Source organism: Artibeus jamaicensis, unplaced genomic scaffold, assembly GCF_021234435.1.
Source record: "Artibeus jamaicensis isolate MK-2021 breed Jamaican fruit bat unplaced genomic scaffold, CSHL_Jam_final scaffold_369, whole genome shotgun sequence".
Taxonomy (NCBI): Eukaryota; Metazoa; Chordata; class Mammalia; order Chiroptera; family Phyllostomidae; genus Artibeus; species Artibeus jamaicensis.
In genome coordinates, this window is record NW_026522042.1 from 32,998,811 (window position 1) to 33,018,983 (window position 20,173).

At 40.3% G+C, this 20,173-nt stretch overlaps 1 non-coding gene across 1 annotated transcript; it reads right to left on the minus strand.

Moving 5' to 3' along the window:
- Positions 1-19,085: 19,085 nt before the first annotated feature.
- Positions 19,086-19,219, minus strand: LOC119043416 (small nucleolar RNA SNORA71). The gene has a single exon (XR_005081399.2). It is a non-coding gene; the product is annotated as a small nucleolar RNA SNORA71 (small nucleolar RNA).
- Between the last annotated feature and the right edge of the window lie 954 nt (positions 19,220-20,173).

Genomic DNA, 20,173 nt, shown 5'->3' on the forward strand with positions numbered 1-20,173 from the left:
TTCTGAGTGCAAAGTGGGCTGCCTCCTTCCCTGAGCTACCTCTATGGCCTTCCAAATGAGTTCTCTAAACTAGCTGATCCTCAAGCCTAAGAAGATCGTGGCCTTAAATCTCATGCAAGCCGACTCAGAAGCAATGAGCTAGACTTCAAACTGTGGCTTCCATCCTTACCATGAGCAGTCAGGCTGGTCTGTGCCTCCACGAGGAGGGTCAGCACTTGCACACCTCAGTCAGCCCTGGCCCAGCCCTGTGGACCAGTACACCTTCACTTCCAGCACCATCCCCTGAGGAGCATGAGGACAGAAGATGTAGCTCCTGTCCCGGAGAGACTTACATTCTGGTTTTAAAGTGAAGCATAGATTAAAAATAAGTGGATACACAAGTATCCAAGGGAGCATGTACAAGGGAGCTAAGCCATCAGTGCTAAGATGCTTGGCAGGGAGGATGCTGATTTCTGTAAACTTGGTCCAAAGACAGCCAATGGAGAGGGTAGAATTTTATATTTGTTTATGGAGGATGAAATATTTAGGCCCCAGAAGAAAAGTTATTTCTCTCTCTTCTTCTCTGAAACCATTCTGTTACTTACCTAGAACTTCCTTGAGGTTAACAAAGACTAAAATGAGCTTAACTAAATCTGTGTCAATTGTTTTTGTCTCTGTGGCCAGCTTTGTAGGCCCATTGCTCTGGCTCTATTCAGAAAGATAAATTCAGGGTCTTCAAACAGAAACATCTGGAAGGTTCCCTTGTGTCATTAAAATTTCCAGTTCAATGAATCATCACAAACACTATGCCATCCTATCTTCACTCTCTACTTAGCCCATTTCCTAGAGTTCATCTCAACACGCCAGCTTGCTCCAAGCCTCCGAGATGTTTTCATCAGCAGCATTCATAAACCAATCATGTGTTTTCACATCTAATTCTTAGATGCTGTCATGTTTGTAGGACACTGGGGTTAGGGCCGTCAAACTTCAAAGTGACATGGATCTTGCTGCATTCTATCCTCCACAAGGTGTTTCTTCTGAAACTGAGCTGATGGTTATTACCAATCACAATTAGAATTTAAAAAATGCATTTATCATTAAAAAAATGTTTCTTTGCAGTATCATGATCAGATACACAAAGCAAGTTAGAGGGTGTGTACTTGGCTCGCAGTACCCTATCAGTTTTGTTTCGGTAGGTGTATGGGCTACTAATAAAGTTTTATGTTGGCACATCCCCATGTGTAGAAAGAGGTGACAATGCCAGCCTCCTCCTCTCTCTCTGGCACTCTGTGTGCTGAATAAAATCATGTCTGTGTCCGTGGGTCATTTTCAAGTTTTTGGAATAGTTATTCCATAAATGACAAGCTCTGTATTATGATGAGTTAATTCAGTTTCTTGGAAATGCCCAAGTTCTTCATTATGTTGGCAGGCCTTTATTCCTAGATTAGCTAGTTTAGCTATGAGTAGATTTACCCCCTTAATTGCTGCCATGTAGGTGGTGCACTGTCAAAGGACTCAGATGGTCCTTCCTCACTTGGACAGAGACCAGCAGGCTTAGAGTCTCTGACTCTTCAAGGTAAGTTGCTTGCTGTCCACTGTGTGTTAGCCTCTTTATATGTGAGGAGCATATAACAGGACTCAAAGGATGTTAATAAAGAGTTTCTAGTGTGAGGCTTGCTCACAGCATGGCTTGCTACCTCCATCTCTGTAGTTCTGTACTGCAGAATGAGATGACCTTCTGCACCCAAAGAGGCTGATGGCTGCCCTGCTGTGGCCAAGCCCCCAAAGCACTGGGACAGAGCCTTAGGAGCCAGTCTGTAGATTCAGATCCTATTTGAGGCATGGACCATGGTTCTGGTGAAGAAACCCCTGACCAAATTACAATAGAAAACTGTGCCTTGTTATTTAGCTTGATGAAGAAAACTGGAGAGATTGGTGATCACTAACTTCAACCACTCAGACTTACACCTCATGGAACCACACCAAGGGGACAAAATAACAAGAAAGGACATTTTCCTTCGCACTGAACTAAAATCAAATATCCAGAGCTATTTAAATTGGACTGAACTGCCTCATGATGTCAATAGACAGAAAGTACTGAGCTTAGAGGAAGAATATTTCTTGGGAATTCATAGGTAATGGTCTAAGTCCAACCCTGTGGATCTATGATTTTTCTAAGTAGCATTGCCAAAGATTATCATAGTCTTATATCAGTGTTGGTTCCATATCAATGAATAATTTAATACCTGATATATGTATCATTTAAGGAACACATCTAGGATGAAAAGGTATCTACATCTGTCTCAGCATCATGCATCCTGATGTTTTTCTAAGCATAAAGCAACAGTCCCCCTCCCAAGGCCTTAAATTCTGCTTTAAAAAGCAGACCCATGCTTGAAATAAGGGAACTCGCCTGTGAGCACATAGTATAGCTGATGCTCACAAAGCTTCCCTGTATAAACCAACTCTTCTTTACCCCTGGTCCTTCAAAAGATATCTCCTGATCATAAAAATGTGATCTGAAGACTGATTTCATGAAATACTGGTCTCTTTACTTGGGCAACAACAACTTTAATTAATCGTTATTTGAGGCATCCTCATTTATACCTCAATACAATTTTTGTACCTCAAGGCAATTGGAGAAGTGGGTAAGATGATTGAATGATTGGAGTCACACTTTGATGTATTTAAGTAGAATGAAAAGTGTATGCTTTAGAGCAGAAACTGGGCTATGTCAATGATACAGCTTTGCCAGTGAGGCCCTGAGAGTCTGAATGTACACTTCCATGGCACCAGGTGGGTTTACGTAACAACATTTCACAATAGAGGCTCTGGATAATGACTCTTGAAAAGTGACTTCTTCGACAGAAAACACATGAGCTATTCATGAGAAGTGACATCTCACATTATGCTTTCAGATAAAAACCTCTTACCAATTTACTTCACATATCAAGAAAAAGTCAGAATATCTTTCATAAAGACAGAAAGCTCTTCTGAAATAAAGACTCTACTATTGCTTAAGCTATGTTTCATTGACTAACTGCAGTAAGGAGAGCCCCATCCAGACAATCAAAGGGTTCCCTTTGGAAAGGGATCACTCATTTTATGGGCTGGGTACAGATTTTCTTTGCTCAGAACATCCAGAGCCAGCAGGTCCCAGTGCTGGACACTTGTTCACTGTGGAAGATGATGCAAGAGCATTAGGATCCCATGGAAGAATCAAGTGTTCCTTGAAGTACAGGCATTCTGCAGCTGTGATTGCATAGTGATGTAATGAGGGTGTCCTCCATCTCAAATTTTGCATGTGGGAGACAGCAATGAAGGCAGTGGTTCCTGAAAGACACTTGGGTTCATGGCTCACCTACCTATGTCCACAAGTGTCCCAGGACGCTTATGTGAGACTTCTTTGGGGCCAAAGCCTTTATTCTTGTACTATACCTTTACTTGCACTGCAGTTTGAATGCAAAAAAAACAAACAAACAAACTGTGACCCCCCACAAGATATCAAAATTGGTGAAGAATATAAATCAATAAGAAGAAAAAAGAATGTATATAATTCCCTCTTATTACATTATATTTTATGTTTAAACTGTAAGTACTTTGGAACTATTGTTTGGAACTATTTGTATAAGCTCACACTTATTGTTCAATTCATTTTTTTCTCTTTAGGTAAGTTATTTGGGTCACATAGGTTGAGCTGGAAAACATCATTATCTCATTGAAATTAATGGAAACTTTTTTCCTCATATATTTTCACTTTGCTTAAGGACAGAGTTTTCAGGAATAAACTTAAATTTCTTAATTAAGTGAGAGGTAAGTGGATTAACCAAGGTGCTTCACAGCCTCTAATTTATTTCATCTTTGAGCCCTCATCACTCCCCACTTAGAAACAGTCCCGGAGGTTGAGGAATTTCAAGCTTCAGGGGAGGGATAAGGCAGTTGAATTAAAGGCACCAATTCCTGGCTTTTGAGTTTTGAAGTGAGATTCATGACAAGGATTTTTGTTATGAAATATTTTCTGAATTGCTGGAATTTTCAAATTTATGGGCCTAAATCCTCAATAACTGAGCATGGACTGGGGTCACAGTTCTGCCCATCCCAAGGCTTAGGGGAAAGGCCCAGCACTTTGCTCCTCCCCAGACTGGAAAGACATGGTAGGGGGCTGAGCATTCCTCCCAACTGAGGGGTGGAGGGTGAAGATGGAAGCCTCAGGTGGGCTTTGGTATCTGAGAGGACAAGAAACTTGGTCCCTATCTGAATGGTAGCCAACTGGAGGTTAGATGTCAGAGTTTTCCCTGTGACTGCATCAGAAGACAGGGGAAGGGGCATAGAAACATGCACTACTGGGCTAAGGGGCCTGATGCAGCCCCGGTAAGAGAACCAATACTCCCCATATCTGCTAAGAGGGATGTGGAAGTGGGTGGAAAGAACTGGTGGCCCTGAAGACACTTTTGGTCTGTATGGCACCTTGCAGGTGGGGCTGTGCTGTCACAGACGATAGCCTATGGAATACAGTTGAGATGAGTGCTGGGGGAGCCAGGATTTAGGAATGGTGAGCCTCATGCTTCCCTGATGCCTCCATGTTCAAAGGCCTTGGAACTGTAACCTTTTTCTGGGAGAGGAAGGCAGGCAGGAAACCCTGAACTAAATAAGAGTTTGTCCTGAATGGAATAGGCATTCATTTCTCTTATAAAGTCAAACGGGAATTTGAGGTAAAAAGGAGTCTAACTTTGTGGTAAACAGAAAAGGCTGAATTTATATGCTTGCTGCTGCTTACAGTCAAGGGATTAGAAGCCTTCCTAATCCAGGAAGGTCTTGCATGTCACCAGAAGCCAGCTTCTGGTTTAGGCCACATGCTGGAACAGAGGAAACTGGAAAGCTGACCACCGTGGAACTCACTAATAAGGTAATGTGGTTGAGGGCCACATTGGATTCACAGGGTAGTTTAGACACCCTGAGCCCATCTCCTCTCTCCATGAGCCTACCAAGAGCAATTCGGGATGGTATTGTCTGGAGGGAGGAGTTTTAAGTATTATCTGACAGTAACAACAAAGGAATATACCCAACAAATTAATAAAGCTCATAAGATAATAGGGAGTTTATGTAGCACTTAGTAAAATAAACAAGGTAGGGTAATTTAATTTAGATATATTAATTCATTCACTTTTATTTGTATATTCTTAATCATTATTACATACTTATTAAAACAAATTTCCCAAGAAACACTTTCTTTTATTAACTTAAATAAATAAATAAATAAACAATCTTCACTAATTCAGATTTTATGACAATGCAAATAGTCTTGCCTTATTAGGATAAAATAAGGAAACTTAATTGTTTGCATTTGTACACACATATTAAGCAAATTTCAGCTTAGAAACACATGGGCTAATAGATTAACTGGTGACCCCCCTTTTTAAATTCGTTAGCTTGGATTAATTGTATTTGATGTCACTGGATAATCACTTTGGATGAAATGAATAAGTGATTTTTTTTAGGACACCAAGTCCTGTATGTGAACGTAGTGCAGAAAGTTCTGAGCAGGAAGCAGCTGCAGTTTTAAGCTCATTCCTGATGTTCTTTGAGAGCAAATGCATTTTTTTTTTCAGATTGATTCACTTTGAGGAAATCCATTGAATTTATTCAATCTTGGTTGTCATTTCAGCCATTCTTTTTTTTCAGTGTGCAAAGAGCTTATTTAATTATACATTTTGTGGTTTATAAATGGTAAATATCTCACATCTTTTGATAATCTGCATAAATATCATCCCTCTACTTCAGCAGACACACCTGTTCATTACTTACCCTGCAATACTGTCTCCCAGTACACATTGTTAGCACCATTTCCCCAGACACAGCCCTTCCTAACATCAACTGACATGCTTCAGTGTCCACTTCTCTTCTGTCTTAAAATTATAAACCTTGTGAAATCACACACTGGGGGAAGCTGATGACACTCATGGGGGGTGATGAATGGAATCTTGCAACATAAAGAGGCCAGAAATAAATGAGCAAGGGCCAGATACACGAGAAAATCGATTTCTGGACTGCAGGTAATGAGATAGCATGGCAGCAGAGAGCACTCTTGGAAACACCTTCTCTTGCCATATCCAAAAAGTCAAATTCTGGTATATCTTAAAATTAATGTGCTTTCTTAGCTTTGAGCAGCTTTTTTGGTTTTCACATCAATGCTTTTGTTTTACTGTCTAACATTTTGCAAATAATCTATATTTTCACAAAAGCAAGATCTTCTTGGGGTTTCCTTGAATATGGTCCTGCCTTCCAGACAAAGTTGGCTGTAATTGCTTCCTGGCATTACAGCCCCTGGCATCACAGCCCATGCCAAGACCTGCATTGAAACTGTCCTGCTAACACTGTGGACATCACAAAGCAATTGATGTTGTTTTTGATAGATTCCCCCAGGAGCAGCACTCTCTCCAAGGAAACATCTATATTAAATATTTGTTGGCTTGAAAGCACAGTGGAAATTACTCCTTCACTTATAGTTAAAATGAATGGGTATATTAATCCAGGTGTTCAAGTAAATCTGGATCTCATTTGTGAAGATTAGGAAGAGTTAAGTGATTCTTACCCCCCACACCATTATCATCCTCTTTTCTAAACTCCTCATCATCCTCATGTTCTGGGATTCTGTCAGTTCTCCAGGAAGTGCTCCTCTTGGCCCTACAGGTTGCAGAGCTGGTGAGGGAGTGGGGTAAATAACAGGGAGAAGGAAAATCTGTATAGACTTTGGGAGTATGACTACAAAAGAGAGTTCTGACAGTTCTCTGGAAGAACTATTACATGTTCCAACACCTCCAGACCATCCTGCCCTGTTCTGAAATTTTGGGGGTGTTTGTTACCACAACTGCATTTATCATAATCTGACTAGTGTATCCTCCTGAAACAAAATGTGACCCTGCTGTTTTCTTACCTGAAGACTTCCAGCTATTCCCATACAAGGTAGTAAGTTGAACCCTACATCCTTCCCGATCTTCCTGACATGACACAACCTTACCTTATCTGGACTGCTCCCACACACAGTTCAGGGCCTTCCTCCATGACCCTGAGGGTCTCTGCACAGGAGTCTCTAAGATGGGCTGGTGGGAGCAGAGTTGCTGGGCAAGCCCTAGGCTTCCTAACTGTGGTAGGCTCTGCCAACTTGGGAATTCATTTTTTATATACAGTTTATGCTATATTCTCGATAATAGAAGGAAAAATTAGAGAAATTCAGATAACAGAGAAACATCATATAAAAAGTTATAAGAGGCCCATATAATGCTTGCTTCCCTTTCCTTGCCCCCAAAATAGTAAATGAGAGGTAAGCTGCTAACATTATGATAGTAGCCAACATGTATTGAATGTTTACTCAGTGTTAGATACCAAAGTGCTTTACACATTTTACTTCCTCTATACTTTATAGCAATTCTAGTAGAAAGATATTGTTCCCATTTCAGGTTATAAGAAGAGGAAAAACAAAGAGTTTTGGTAATTTGTCTAGCGTTAACACTCTCATTGGGGCTTGCAGGTGATTTCTTGAATTTGCATTTTTAAACCTGTGCTGGTCCTTGAACATGGGTTTCCTGCAAAACAACAGATCAGTGTGGTCCTCAGCCCTCTATTCTCAGAATAAGACTGAAGACTAGCCAGGCCTCATAGTAACTACACAGCACACACATACACACCTGCACACACATTAGCACAACCCTGGATTCACAGACACCCACATGGATGTTGTGCGTGCAGATTAACAAAGCAATCCTTGGCACACTTCCTTTCTTATATTATCTTGGACATCAGCATTGAGGCTGACATACCTTCTCTGACCACTAGGATTTCAAGCTACTTGGGGTTTCAGGGAAATCTTGAAGGCCATGAACAATTTTGCTCAGACCCAGAACTAAACAGAGCAAATGAATCTATGACAGGGCAACACCCAGCATGTCCCAGATGAGTGAGGTCCGTATGTGGTATGAACTGCACAGATGGTATGCTAAGACAGCTGCCTCCATGGAGTTGGATCAGCACAGACAGCTCCTGAAAGACTCAGGCAGCAACGTCCCATGAGGGAGGCCAGGCTGACACACTAAGAGTGGGGGCGAATCCATTTCTGACCTTGTGCTGAGAAGAAAAATCTATAGGCCCTCATAGCCAAAGCCCATGATAAGCACAGTCAGCAGATTGGCCAGCTCTTATACCAAAGAGATTTTTGCAGCACTTAACAAACAAAACACCATACAACTAGTTTAAATTTCCAGGGCATGGATCTTTGGAGGTGTAAGAGAAATCTCTAATGATTTCATTATTCAAAAGCCCAGGACAGACAACACACACACAGCTAAAGGATAAAAAAAATGCATTTTAGTGGCTCCAGGGTGACCTGGATATCTTCTCAGACAATGAAGAGCCTCACCTTCGTGTCTAACAATAGGATGCACTGTCTAGGCTTTATTTGGATTGTGCAGTGTTTTGAACACCACTCTCAGATGAACTGAGGACAAATCTGGCAGAATTGATGCCTTGGTGACAATGAAGTCTTTCCCAACTCTCCAAATCAGTTTTGCTAGCATCACTACTTTAAAGGCATCCTTCTACCTTCCTTCTTTTGGCTGACATGCCCCAGCTGGGTGAGTGACCCACGAGGGGTCTCACACTGTCACCCTCACCTTCACCCTCACCTGTTTCTGATTTTCAGGGACGATGGAAGGGGGCAACAGACTCACATTCTCCTTTGTTTACAGAGGTGTAGAGAATACAGTTGTTGGATTTTAAAAGGTGCATTATTTTGAGCTCAGAAAGTAAACACACAGCTACTTTTGATATGCCACCCACCAGTAAAGAATCAGTTTCCTGGGAATGAAGGGAAAGAGGCCCATGGGTTGCTAAGAAGGGGCATCTTGGCCATGTGCTGATTTGGGGCATCTAAATACTTACTCTGTTTCACCAGATTTGAATTAGAATGTATACATGATATCGTGGACATGCCTAAGAACATAGTCTATGTGGATTATCCCAAATGCTTAGTAAAATTCAATAGACAGTTAACTGCTAGATCATCAGTGCCTCTGTCTTCCAGTTTATATCTATCTCACTTGCCTCCACACTGTGTGGGAGGCTCTCAGTCACTGCATTTTCATTCATGGCCTTTGTGCAATCAGTGAACACAATGTCTCTCAATGTGGTTCACCCCCACACTGCATCCCAGGCTTGTCCAACAGACTTGCAGATGGCTCTCTCCTTGTCCACAGCCCTCACAAAGGCCTGTTTCTCCCCTCCTTGCCTCTCTCCAAAGAGCTGGCCCAAACTCAGGGCTCGCATTGCTTTCAAAAGAAGCTCTGGGCATGGGTAGCTCAGTCAGGACAAAGGCAGACTCAAGAGGTCTAGTTCCAGAAAATTTGCTTCACTCAGATCAGATGCCTGTGGAATGCTAAGTCAAAGCTGTTCAGTAGTCGAGCTGAATTTGAGACTTGTGTAGCGAGTATGTGGTCATCACCACCATCTCTTGTGCCAACCCAATGCCTAATATTAGTGGAATACAAGGTTATCTGGTAAAGGTCTGAGCAGAGCCTTCAGACACACAGATGTGTGCACCAAGGTCAGCAGGAGCTGTGTGTGTGTTCATTAGTGTGTGTGCGGGAGGGAGGGGAGGGGAGGGAACACTGCAAGAAAGGTTAAAAAAATACTAGTAAAAGGGCAGAGAAAAATTAGATCTACATTTCTTTTACTGTATTCCCAGTCATTCCTATCAGGCTGGAAGTGCATTGTCAAATATTTAAAAAGAAAATAATGAACCTTACATTCTAGCCTCATGAAATAAAAAGGATTAAAATCGCTGAGCGGACAGAAAGGAGCATGCAGAAAAAAGAACCGCCCTAATTAGTTAATACAAAATAGGTTGAATCCAATTATGAGATCCCTGGGATCCGGGTCTGGTGTTCCTCCCTAACAGATGAGGACAAATATGTCCTTAAATCAATACTGCATAACTGAGCACCCAAGCTTGGCCCACCACTGCCTGTGGTTGGAAATGGGAATTAGAGAGAGCCCACCAGGAAAGTGCTGACCCCGACTCCGGGTGGAGCTTTTCGGTTGTAATTTACTCAACCCCCCCAGAGACTGGTGAAGAAATCTGAGTCGTTCATTAGCATAAGACTGGCTAAAATCTATTGATTTTGAACTTCATAGAATATTCTGTTTTCATTACGATCTGCTGAGTTATATCTACTATTGTTCCTGGGCGTCCTCACCCTGGTTAACCGCGAGTCTACAGTATAATGAGAACATACCTTGAAGAAAACACAAGAACTCTACTTTGCTGTCAGCTATTGTCACAATATTCTGGGAATCTTCCTCCTGAATTCTAGCTTATTATTTTTAGCAAGTAGCAGAGTATTTAACTCCTAATAATTAGACTTTCCTCGAAAGGACAAACTCATGTATGTAACTGTCAATTTAGCCACCCTTCAACTGTTGTACTCAGTGTTCTATTGTAATATTTTACAGAACGCAGTGGCAATGAGACAAAATTAAGATAAAAATGTCAAACCTGTCTTCGAATCTCAGAGGGATGCTCTAAATTTAGAAAATGCAGTTATAGGCAGGAAAGTGGGTACAGGATACATACTTGGTCAATCTTTTCAAAGTTTTAGGATTGTGAATGATTTGACCAGGGCTGAAGGAGTCTGTTATAAGGAATGTGCCTGGGGCTGACTTATTGACCTTGAAACTGAGAAATCAAGTGTAAAACATTCACCAACTTTTTGTCCTGACATGCAATGAGAGTTTTTTGGGGGAAGGACTAAGAACATCGCCATGTCCTTGTCATTTCTGCCTTCTGGTCACCATTCCTTGAGATTCAGAGGTCAGTCTTATGCCACATTAAGCATAAGCTTTCAATTTCTATACATACACACAAGTACATGTGCACACACTCAGACATACACACTGGCTTAGGACATGTTGTCTATCAGCCTTTGTGCACATTTTCTTCACCCTTCCCTCTCAGAAACCACACCACCAATGCTTTCCACAGTGTGCAGGACCCAAGGGTAATCTCTCCCAGAGCAGGTTTTTCTGTTCTTAGGAACTCTTGATGCACCTGGGATTTCCTGTCTGTGACAGTTCCTACTGTCCCAGCTACAAAGACTCCCATGGAATGGTAGCTGGGACAGTGGGAGCTCACCTTTATAAGTTGTACTTATCGGAAACTAGGACTCCTTCAAATGACCTTCTAATAATGACAGGGCTCATCAAGTTTTTCTGCTCTAGTCCAGCACTGTGATGAGAGATGAGGCCTTCCTCATTCTCCATATCAGAGTTACTAAGCATTAGGTATAGAAATAGGGTGCTCTCTGCCAAAAATGTGAAATATTTCCTTAGCTTTCTATGAAGAAGATAAAAGAAGAACAGGTGAAAACTTGAAAAAAAGAAGAATTTGAGAGAAAATCCTCTCTTTCAGCTTCATTTCTTCAAAAACTCCATGGTCTTCCAGACATTGAATATAAAATATACGGTCAACATACCTGGTGATATTAAGAATAGACGATCTTCGTTTCCGTGTCTCTACACACAACTGGCTGAGTCCTGATCAGCCATTAGGAAGTCCACGAGGTTCTAAGTGGTGCTTTCTACCATAATAAGTCCCCGAGGGCCCATCTGAGGACAGTGAGTCCTACCTTCTGATCTTCACCTCAAGCTCTTCTCTTCTGCCTGAGAGATAGTCTTGGCCTTGGATGATGAATCTATAGAAGTAGAACCAATAATAGATAGATAGATAAATGATAGAGAGATACATAGATAATAGATAGATATAGATATATTCAACTAGATTTAAACATTATAGATATATTCTTTCTACACATTCTATATAAATTTATATGTAGACATATCAATAATGTCTCTATATAGATGTACCTATATGTATATATGTAATTTTATAAAAATTAAATTTATTTTGAGGAATTGGCTCAGACAGTTGGGTGCCAAGTCTGAAATCCAGAAGGCAGGCTAGCAGGCTGGAAACTCAGGCAGGATTGTCTTGAAGTAGCATTTCTTCCTATCCAGGAAACCTCAGTAATATCTGAGAAGACGCAGTCATTCAATTCTGAGTCAACCTGTCACAAACTTCACATGACAGGGAACCCTTTACAATAGACTCAGTGATAATGACCCATATATGAATAAGGACCTGGAAAAAATTCTCATTTATTTCTCTGGCTCTCTTGAGACTAATACGTTCAAAACACTACTCTTTAAATCTTATAAAGATTGTGACCTAGGTGACCTGCCCAGGTACAGCCCGAGTAAATAAATGAGGCCATCCATGTGGGGAGGCTCTGTTGATTTAATGAAGGAGCATACTGAGTGTGTGTGTCATTGGTAAAAGTTCAGTAGTGATGACTGAGAAAGCAGTGGCTCCTATGGAGCTACAGCACGTTGTCTGGCAACCGGAGAGGAAAGGCTCCCAGGATCCACAATCGAGAAGCAGGTTGCTGCTTTAATGCACTGCTCATTCCAGATCTGTGAGATGACCAATCACTTATTTGCATAGCACCATCTGATCATTTATCTACTTGAGGTGCTCAGCCCACAGACCAGGCCTCCTTTTATCTTTGTGTGTCTGCTCCATGGCCTGTCCAGGCATTGGGAAGCCCCAGAGTTGTTGGTTTTATCTGAGTAAACAATGATCTCCATTATGAACCCACTTAAACTCTTCTGAAACCTTGGAAAAGGCACACACAAAATATATTTTGATATTTGTTATTGCCAGGAGCAAAAAGACAGGAGCTTCTGGTAACAAAATAATTCTGAGTAGCTAACAAAACATTTTCACCAAGTTGTCAGAGGAATGATAATATGGATATAAATATATATAGTTAGAGATGATAGGTCATATATAAATATAGATGCACACATCTAGATATATATATAGCAGCAATTTTCAACTGGTGTGCCACAAGAATTTTTTAAACATGCGATACCTGACTATTTAGTCAGGGGCGCAGACCTTTTTTTCCTTCAATTGTCAAATTAAAAAAAATGACAATAACCAACGCAACAATAGCTGTCTGGTGTGAATGAATCAAAAGGATACCTATTTTTTGTCAGATTGACAAAAATATATTATATTTTTTGGTGTGCCACAGAATTTCAGTAATTAGTATATGTGTGCCATGAGATAGAAAAGGTTAAAAATTGCTGATACAGAGAATGCAGGAAGGAGACAGAGAGATGTAAAGTTAAAGTTTTTTTATAAAGTAAATATACTATAGCTATTTTAAATCTCAAACCTTCATGTTATTTTATTACAATCAAATTTAAATATTAAATTCAGAAAAATGATACCTATTTATTGTTTTTATTATAAAAGGCATGAGTTATTTATACAGGTCTGTTATATGTATTTTTTCTCAATGTCTAGCTCACAAAAAATTGCAAACAGTAAAAACTAAGAGAAGCAAACAGTGATTCCTTTGGTTTAATCACTTAACATCCCTTCTGTTGACTCAATATTTATGATGTCAAAAACATGGTAAGTGTACATAAACTACAATTCCATTTTAATGCAAATGTAATATGAATTGTGCTATGATTATCAGAAGAGATAAGCTCCAGACAAACCAAGCGTGTTGGCTGTTCTTCATTTTGAAATTAAATCATTGCTTGTTGAGTCAAACGGCAGTAGGTAGTTAGATAGGCATGATCAGAGTAAGAACAATGGGCCAGGTGCAGAGAGTCACCAGGAAGAAGAGCCCCGGGTGCCAAGCAACAGGCAAAACTACAAACACTTGCACAACCACTCTCTTAAGCATAAATGTCTGGAGAAGACATCTAGGCCTCAGCTGTGTTTCAGCTCCAGACCCCGAGAAGAAACAAAACCAGACAGACCAATTAGTGAAGACCATGATCCTGAGAGAAAGCTGATGGCTATTCTATTGAGATACTCCCCTGAGACCTCCAAATAAAAGCCCATAAGACGGGGACCCCAAGCATACTCTTCTTTTCCCTTTTTTCCAAAAGCATGCCCCCACCTTTCCTCTCTCACTTCTCAAGTCTTGTCTCTCTCTCCCTCTCTTAAATTTTTTTTTTGCCCTTCTTTTGCCCCTGTAACTTGTTTCCTGAGCCCATTTCTTCAACCATTCACTTCTACCTCTGTGACTTTCTAAGTAAACTTTATCTTGTAGTTTGAGCTTTGGATCTGAATTCTTTCTTAGCCAGAGCTCAAGTACTGGTTGCTGAACTGAGGTATAACACCTGGTACCATTTTTCTGCCAACAGAACTACTAGTTTTTGTGGGTAGCTTCTTGTTTATGGTGAAGTCTATAATCACAGCACCCATTTTGGGCACAGTTCATGACGCTGTGGCACAGGTGTGGCTTTCCATGTGATGACTGTCCACTTTGCAAAGGTGTTCCAACCAGGTGCTGCACTTACTTCTCCTGTTTGTGAAGGAATAAATTTTTACACTGAATATGCTAAAGGAAAAAATATTCAATATTTTAAAGAAAAAAATAGCCATCCTTTTGGTTTCAACAAGCCATACATGTTTTATTTTTTAATTGCCCAAAATGTTAGCACAGTTTTATTCTACATAAAGCCAATATTTGTTTTTTGTTTTTGTGTAACTATTACCCAGAGATATTTGGGGCCCTCTATAATGCACAGGACTGCTGCTTCAAGGACGATTAGAACAAGTGTATTTGAAACTCAGCCACGGACGTTCCTGGATTGGGTCTCATTTTTCTGTACATCTTGCCTTAAAAAATAATGGTCCTTACCCTTCAATAATAGTACATTGCCAAGAAAAGTGTGATGCACTCATAGGAAAGTCCTCTGTTCCAGGAATATTAATTTGCAAAGGTGGTACATTTGGCAAGACAGTCTTACTGTCTGATACGATGTGGGTAAACATGAATCTTTGAAAGAAGCTCATTTAAACTCATTTTAAAAAGCATCATGTTAGCTCATTTTCTTCACCATCCCTCCTTACTTTATAAAAGCAATTTAGGCAAAATTAACTATCTCTTAAAGTAGCTTTCCCAGAGACATCAACTCACAAGGCAAGGCAGAATTTAAAGCTATGTGGTGGCAAATGAAGAACCATCCAGAATATCTCCTTTTCTTTGGTCCAATTCCAGAACATTTTTATTACTTTAAAGAGAAACACCACACCCATTAATACAGATCACAATTTTATGCAGATGAAATAAACTTTAAAAAATTAACCTTAGATTATAGCCAGAGAGCACAGCTATAAATAGTAATAAAATATTTCATATCAGTCAGACTGATAAAAATAATATGCAGTTTTTCAGATTATTTGCAGATATATAGATCAGTATCAGATTGCTTCAGCTGTAGGTTAGATTCTATTATATAATTGGCAATTTTTCTTTTTTTGATTAAAAAAATACACGTATAGTTGTCTCCATTTTTTCTCCACCACTCCCCCCACCCCAGCCATCCCCACTTCCCACCATTGATCCTACCCCGCTTTTATTTTGTCCGTGTGTTCTTTATAGATGTTCCTGAAAACCCTAGAATAGCTCATTGGCATGTTTAAATCATACTGGATTTTCTTGTCCCAAACCACTTATGTTTAAAATGGTTGTGACATCTTTGTCACACCAGAAGAGTGGACACCTGCAGCCTTGTGTGTAAGTATCAGATCTGCAAGCCTGGAGGTCACCTCTTGGCTTTCCTCTCCTCACAGCCTGGGGATCCTCCAGGAGTCAATGGCAGGTGCCATGCTATCTGGCTCTGTGTCCCAAACAACCTGCTGGGCTCAATGGAACATAGAAGCCAGGAGTTTTCATCAGCAAAGTTTCTTTTGCCTCTCTTGCTTCACTTGTTTAGACAAGTTTTGGTGTTATTTTTGGTGTTGTTTTATTTTTCAGTATAGAATACTGAATTCTTAGAATTCAGTATTTATCAGATTCCTCACATTTAAGTCAATAATCAGCCAATTAAGTCATATGTAAGATTTAATCCAAGAATCTGTGTTTAAATTATATGGAAATGAAAACAAATATGTCTTAGGGCATCAGATGTGTCTGTTCTCTCACAGAGCTCCCTGCAAAAGTGTAACTGCCCTGCATTCTGAATGGAAGGAATAGACCTGGAGAGCAAGCTGAGTGTAGGCTAAGCCTCAGGAAGACCTCCTGGCCACAGGCAGACTTTGGGCAATAGAGAAGTCACCTCTGCACAGCACTCAATCACCAGCAAATGCCACTAGCGACTCTTATTAGGATTATGACTAGCTGTTTATTGCATAGTGCCCATAGGTCATCATCTCACAACATCATTAGTGGTCTTCTTGTTTTAAGTAATTATCAAGTTTCTATGTGTTAAAATTTACATGGGAAACATCACCTCTGTCTTAATAAAAACAATTTGACAGAGTGAGGTTTGGAATTTTCAGTGCACAGGCAGGTCGCTAGACACTTGCTTAGTTTTGAGGTTCTCTTCAACAGTTCTGTTTGTATAAATTGATATTTCATTACTTTTGTTACTTGATGTGGACCCTGGCCGTCAGGGTACATGTGTTATGGCCGCAGTGAGCAAATCCACATGGACTGCAGAAATCCTGCAGAGAAAAAGGGACAGCACAGCCACTCTCTCAGTGAGAGAGAGGGCTCCAACCCCTGCCTGGACAAGCTTTTATTGCTTTTCTGGGTCCATTACATTGAGGATGGTCCTCATTTACTATGCACAGGTTTGCTGTAGGTGATTGCCTTTTACAGGTAACAATGGAAAGAATGTTGCCAATTACTTCAAAAAGAAGGATGTTACAGATCAAGGGGAAAAGTGGTTGAACTGGTTACACTCTGTACTTGGCAGGTTTAGCACAGATTTTAGGAAGTTACTTTAGAAATATGCAGTAAACATTTGCTGCCTCAGTCCAGGGTGAGCGAGTTTTAGCAGAAGCAAGTCTCATAGCAGCCTAGGTACAATGCAGGCCTGATTCCCCACAGGAGAACCTATCCCTGGGCCTGGCTCCTGTGTGCTGTACCTCGCTCCCTACTGGCTTTTCTGAGTGGGGGCTGGGCTACATTTCCCACACCATGTGGAACGGTCCCCTATAGTTACTTATTAGAGATTTTGTTTAAAAAATAGTATTTATTATTATATAATAATATTATTTAATATTTTTAGTAAAACATTTTTTTACTTTTAATTACTATTTGGGTTCTTTGAACCCTTTTATAAAATCTAATATAAAAGTGGGAATCTTAGTGATCTTTTTTCCTGTATCTTTATTTCACTATTTTAGTATTCTAGGAACTATTTCATCTTTATTCATTATTTCCAACTGTGCTAAAAAAAACACTGAAATAATAAATATAGTATAATGATAGTATCAGCTGGAAGCATAAAAAATAAATAAAGTACGATTATTTCATCATTTTTTAAGTTACTTTCTGAGTTGTCCAAAACAGTGGCCCACCAACCCAAATGTAAAAATGACCCAAGACACTTCCTTTGTGCTTTAGTTTTAGTTTTATTGGACATACTTAAGAATTTAGAATTTTTCAGATTCTGTTTAAAACAGTAAAATGAGAAGAGCAACCCTGACCAGTGCTGCTTAGTTAGTTTGGACATCGTCCCATAAATCAAAGGACTGTGGGTTCAGTTCCTGGTCAGGGCACAAGCCTACATGGTAGGTTCTGTGCCTGGTTAGGGTGCATAGGAGAGGCATTCAACTGATGCTTCTCTCTCACAATGAAGTCACTCTCCCTCCCTTTCTCCTTCTCCTCTCTCAATAGGCATGTCCTTGGGTGAGGATTAGGGAAAAGAAAAGAAATGAAAGAAGATATTTCACAATCATTAGAAGAATCAGAATGTTAATACAAAGACACAATTATCAGCTCTCTGAAATTTCAGGGCACATCTAGATGTCCTAGATGCATTCTCTCACACTCAAAAGTCTATGAAGGAGCAGACATTTCTACAGACAAAAAAATGTTGAACTCTCACCCAGTTAGTTGTCCAACAGAAAGGACTCCATTGCACAATTAGGAAAAGAACAAGTACACTGGTCAGAATGGCCATCATAAACAAATAAACAAACAAGTATTGGTGAGGTTGTGGAGAAAATGAAACCCTAGAGCACTGTAGGTTGGAATGCACACTGGTAAAGCCACTGTGGAAAATGGTATAGAATTTCCTCAGAAAAGTAAAAATTGATCTGCCTTTTGACCCAGCAATTCCACTGCTGGGACTATACCTTAAGAATCCTGCAACACCAATTCAAAAGAACCTATACCCTATGCACCCCAGTGTTTATAGCAGCACGGTGTATAATAGCCAAGTGCTGGAAGCAACCTAAGTGCCCATCAGTAAATGAGTGGATCAAAAAACTAGGGTACATTTACACAATGGAATACTACACAGCAGGAAGGAAGAAAGAGCTCCTACTCTTAGTGACAGCCTAAATGGAACTGGTGAGCAATATGCTCAGTGAAATAAGCCAGGCAGTGAAAGACAAATACCATATGATCTCACCTGTAGGTAGAACCTAATCAACAAAACAAGCAAACAAAATACAAGCACAGACATTGAAATAAAGAACAAATTGACAGTAACCAGAGGGGAGGGGAGGCAATGGGGAAAAGAAAGGAAGGGTTGGTGAAGAATATGTATAAAGGACCCACGGAAAAAGCCAAAGGGGGGAAGGACTGAGGGTGGGAGGTGGGGGTGGGTGGGGCAGGGGAAAGTGGTGGCAGAAAAATGAAGACAACTGTACTTGAACCACAATAAAAAATGTAAACTCTAGTTCAGTACACATTTTTTAAACACTTACCTGTAGTATCCTGTTTCAATAAATGGCCACATGACAGTCTCCTTTTAACTTTTGTGATAATGCTTGTGCACCAAAATTTATTTAATATGGTTTTTCAGTGCACAAAATGTAGGTATGCATACACATAATTAGAAGAAAATCATTAAAAAATAAAACATCATTAAATTAATAAATTTTAATGAATGATTAGAAAAAGAAATAGTATTTAAAATTATGAGCAAAAAAGAGGGTTGCTCTTTATCTTCAAGAGAAGTATAAAGTGTCAAAGTTTCCTCTCTCTCCTTTTTTTCTTTTGTTTGTGATGTGTGAGAAAGCTCCCGGGTTTAGAAGAGACAGGGGTGGGCCCTCCAAACATGGGGAAATGCTTTCAACAATTGCTCTTCTTGCCCTCTCCATGGCCAGGGAGCAGGCAGCCCACAATCACTTCTGAATGAAGGGGCAGAATTTTCAAAAAACTCTTTGTGTTGTGCTTTGATGGTTTATGCACTCACACACAAAAGAACTTAAAGTAATGAAAAGTTAGAGACTGTCAGAGAAATGATTAGAATCTAGAATTAGTTTTTACAGAGAACTCTTGTTCCAGGTGGATGTAAGCAGGTTTATAAACATGTATTGTATTCAGGGGACTTTACCCATTTCACACACATAGACCTTCCAGCCAACATAACGTGTAATTAAAATCTGGGTTTGGTATACTAAAATTCTTATGCTTGAAAATTATTTGTTAAATAACTTAAATTATAAAAAAATAAAAAGTAAAAGAGTTCACTGTGCCAAGACGAAAAATGGTGATGACTGTTCAGGGTTCACCAGGGAGACAATAGGAGATTATATATAGACTTACTATATAAGGAGTTGGCTCATGTGATTATGGAGGCTAAGAAACCCAAGATCCGCAATTGGCAAACTGAGGCCAAAGAGAGCTAGCAGACACTTTCCACCCATGTCTGAAGACCAGAGAAGCAGGAGAGCTGATGGAGCAAGTTCCAGTCTCAGTCTAAGTCTGAAGACAGGAGAAGACCGATGTCCCATAATCAGGTCAGTCAGGCAGAGACAGAAAGCCCCCCTTATTCTGCTTTTTGTTCTGCGCAGGCCTCCTGCTGATTGGATGAGGCCTGCCCACATTGGAGAAGGCAATGTGTAGGCTGGTTCAGTCTTCTGATTAAAATGTTAATCTCAGCCTGCCCTGGCTGGTGTTGCTCAGTGGATGGAGTGCCCACCTGTGAGCCAAAGGGTCACCAGTTCAATTCCCAGTCAGGGCACATGCCTGGGTTGCTAGCCAGTGTCCAAGTTGGGGACACATGAGGAGCAACCACATATTGATGTTTCTCTCTCTCTCTCTTTCTCCTTTTCTTCCCCGCTCTCTATAAATAAATAAATAAATAAACAAAC